Source organism: Aythya ferina, assembly GCF_964211825.1.
Source record: "Aythya ferina genome assembly, contig: HAP1_SCAFFOLD_122, whole genome shotgun sequence".
NCBI lineage: Eukaryota > Metazoa > Chordata > Aves > Anseriformes > Anatidae > Aythya > Aythya ferina.
Genome location: NW_028181401.1, coordinates 74,580 through 78,966, shown reverse-complemented (window position 1 = coordinate 78,966; position 4,387 = coordinate 74,580).

Below are 4,387 nucleotides of genomic sequence, written 5' to 3'. Positions count from 1 at the left end.
AAACAACATGCACACAAATATTCCTAACACTACTAATACGATTAGAGCAATGAATACTTGTTTCAACCATTGGAAATTGGGCAACCAGGAGGTTAACTTAGTCCATAGTTCACTAAAACTCCATGAAAGATCATCTTTACTGATCTCATGTAGGATCCTGGTCTGCTTCCATATTTCTTCCAGGTCGGTAGAGATCCTTCCACTCTGATCTACATACATACAACAACTTGTGTTTATTACTGTACAGACTCCCCCTTGAGTGGCCAGTAACAAGTCTAGGGCCATCCGATTTTGGAATACTACCTGTGATAAACTAGATATCTCTTCTTGTTGAGCCTTTATAGCATCCAGAATTTTGTTTTCTAACTTCTCTATAATTGCAGAAATATTAACTATTGCCTTTTCCAATTCACTCACTCCTAACCATGGGACAAACCATCGCACAAAACTATGAAAAGGGGTGTGTCTCTCTACCAATGGATTGTTAATTTTTCATCTGATTCTCCGGATATGATTTCTCAAGTAACCTCGAGGCACTACATCATGTACTGTCATATTGGGGACTACCGCTCCAAGAGTGCAAGTTCCCTTCCAATTCTCAGGCAAGACCTTACGGGCTGTATCATTGCATAGCCAATACCACCCTTTTCCTTCTGGAACCGTCCAGCTGGTTGAATTTGCCCAGCCGCTAGTCGTACTAATATCAATTGTTCAATTACAAGATGTCTGATTTCCCACATAAGTAGTATCCGTATTTATACAATGCTGTTTTCCTATACCCTTAGGCGGGTTACACCTTTGTACACACACATAATAGGATTCTAACGGCAAGAAGCTACTCACTTCTAGTTCCAAAACTGCTTAATATTTTCGACCCCAAGATGTGTTTTCCCACAAATTAGTCCAAGATAAGTTTGCAGGCAAGGGAATCCCAATTAACGATACACCCTTATTCCCATGCTGTGGCAGATGGGTGCATACCCAACAGTTCGTCTTATTAGTTACTTGAGAAATTGTTTGTATTAAGGTCAGGTGTAAGTTCTCATCCCAAGTTGCCCACCCCAAATCCGAGAACCGCACCCCTGCAATCATTAGGATCTGGAAAACCGTAATTTTGTTGGTCCAATTGGAGTGGTGGTCCATATCCTCGCCGGGGCCTTCTTCACCCTTGAATTGTGGATCCAAGCTGCTTGCTTCTTAATCTTAATGGCGGTGTGTGTTGTCAGTAATACTTGGTGTGGTCCCATCCACTTTCCTTCCATTTTTCCTGCACGGGTTGTCCTGAAAAAGTCTTTATATATATATAATCCCCGAGCTTAAAGGGGTGGATTGGTTGATCCAACCCTCTAGCCCTGGTCCCTAAAACAAATGTATGTACTTTATTTAATTGTTTCTGAAGTTCAGTTATATAAGCATATAAATATTCTGATCCTAACTGCGTTAGGTCCTCTCCACTAAATAGAAATTGCTATGGCCTTCCATATAAGATTTTGAAGGGACTCAAATTTCCTTTTATTCTAGGTTTAACTCTAATTCCAAGTAATGCTAAAGGGAGGGATTGAGGCCATGACAAGTTAGCTTCTTATCCAATTTTAGCTATTTATTGTTTAATTAAATGGTTCATTTTTTCTACCTGTCCACTTGCCTGTGGTCTATAAGGAGTATGCAGTTGCCAATCTATCTTTAGAATCTTACTTATCTGGTCTACCACTTGTGCACAAAAATGTGAAACTCTATCAGAAGACATTGCTACTAGAATCCCAAAGCATGGTATTATTTCATTTAACAAGACTTTAACCACTTCTCTTGCTTTGGTTGTTCGACAGGGAAAGGCTTCAGGCCTTCCTGAAAACGTGTCAGTCAGAACCAGTAAATAATGATACCCCCCTTTTCTAGGGAGTTCTGAAAAATCAATTTGCCACTGTTGCCCCGAATAATTTCCTTTACCGATTATTCCAAATTTTATTCTATCCTTGGTATTGGGGTTATTGTGTAAGCAAATGCTACATTGTTGAGTTACTTGTTTTATCATATCGTCCCACTAATGTCTGACTCAGGCTCTTATGCAGTGTGCCAGCTCCCCAATGCGTTTTATTGTGTTCTGTAAGAACTATGGGCCATGTCAAACTAGAGGGTATTACTATGGGGTTATCTTTTAAATATACTCATCCATCTGGTTTCATTTTACCTTTCAAATCTTCAATTAATTTTAAGTCTTCTTTTGTATAATTTGGATATAGTTTGGATTTTACCGTCTGGTATCAAAGACAATGCCTTCACCTCAGTTATTTCAGCTGCCTGCTTAGCCTCTGCCAATCGATTTTCCAATTTCAAAATCGGTGTTCCCCTTTTGGTGTCCCTGACAATGCATGATAGCTACCTTTTCTGGTTGTTTTACAGCCTCTAACAATTTTAAAATTTCTTCAGCATACTTTGTGTTTTCACTGAGCGGTCAGCAATCCATGTTCTTTCCAAATTGCTCCATGAGCATGTACCACGCCGAATGTATATTTAGAATCTGTCCAAATATTTACCCTTTTTCCCGCTGCCAGTTCCAATGCTCTCGTGAGGGCAACTATCTCCGCCTTTTGAGCTGATGTTCCAGGGGGTAAAGGCTTAGACTCGATTACCTGCTGAGTAGTTGTTATAGCATATCCAGCTTTACGTTGTCTTTGCGTAACAAAACTGCTCCCATCCGTGAACCAAGTTTCTTCCGCGTCTTCCATGGGCTCCTCCTTAAGGTCTGGTCGGCTGGAATACACAGTCTCTAGAGTTTCTAAACAATCGTGAATCACAGCTTGTGCCGGAGCATCACTAAGAAAAGAGGCTAGATTCACAATATGAATTATCACAATTTCCACGTCGTCCTGTTCTACCAATATTGCTTGATATTTCAAAATCATCAATTCTTGTTTAAGTTGTTTAAAGACTTTTTGTGCTTCTCCAGTCCAGACTAACTTTGACTGGTTAATCTTTATCAATTCACATAGAGGCTTTACCAATAGTCCATAATTATAAATCCAAAGGCGACACCAACCTGTCATTCCTAAAAAGCTTTGTAGCTCCTTTACCATTTGAGGTTCTGGAGTCCGGCAAATGACTTCCTTATGTTCAGTTCCTAGTTCTCGTTGTCCTTCCGAAATGTCAAATCCCAGATAGGTCACACTTTGTTGAGCCAGCTGGACTTTCTGTCAAGAGACTTGATATCCATTTAAACCCAGAAAATTAAGACGACTTATAGTCCATTGAATCCAACTCCCTTTAGTCTCGGTAGCTATTAAGAGATCATCTACATATTGTAACAAAGCACCTTCAGTGTCCGGAGGTATCCATGTTTCGAGTTCCCTTGCTAATTGGTTTCCAAAAATAGTGGGGCTATTCTTGAATCCTTGAGGTAGTAATGTCCACGTAAGCTGCGTCTTTCTGCCTGAATCGGGATTTTCCCATTCAAAGGCGAATAGGTTTTAGCTTTCTGTGGCTAAGCCTAGGCAGAAGAAGGCATCTTTTAAATCCAGTACGGTAAACCAGACTTGACTATTCTTTAATTTAGTCAGCAAAGTATAAGGGTTTGCCACTACTGGATGTATATCCTCAGTGATTTTATTTATGGCCCTCAAATCCTGAACTAGCCTATAGCTTTTTCATCTGCCTTTTTAATTGGCAATATGGGTGCATTGTATTCTGATTCGCATTCAGTCAATAATCCATACTGTAAAAATTGATCAATTATCTCTTTAATTCCTTTCCTATCTTCTATCCTCAAAGGATATTACTTAACCTTAACGGGTTTCTCTCCTGGCTTTAATTTAATAATTATTAAGGTCACATTTTTAGCTCTTCCAGGGACTTCGGTAGCCCAAACTCCTGGACATACTTGATCTGTGATCTCTAAAGGTATTTCACTTTTAGGGTCAGTTTGTATTAGTGCCAAGCTTAACACATTTATTAGTTGTTCTTCTCCTGTTCTTAATTCCATTTTCCCTTTTTCAAAGACAATTTCTGCTCCTACTTGCTCTAATAAATCTCTACCTAAGAGTGCCCATGAGGAGCTAGGCAAAGATAAAAATCTGTGTATGCCCCATTGTTTCCCTAATTTGTACTTCAAAGGTTCACAAAAATAAGCCTTTTCGGTTACACCTTGTCCTGGTTTCAGTTAGAACAGAGTTAATTTTCTTCCTAGTAGCTGGGAGAATGCTATGTTTTGGCTTAGGATGAGAAGAGTGCTGATAACACCCCGATGTTTCAATTGTTGCAGAGCAATGCTTATAGCAAGCCAAGGACATCTCAGCTTCTTGCTCTGTCCTGCCAACAGGCAGGCTGGGGGTGCAGTAAGAGCTGGGAGGGGACAGACCCAGGACAGGTGACCCAAACTAGCCAAAGGGGTATT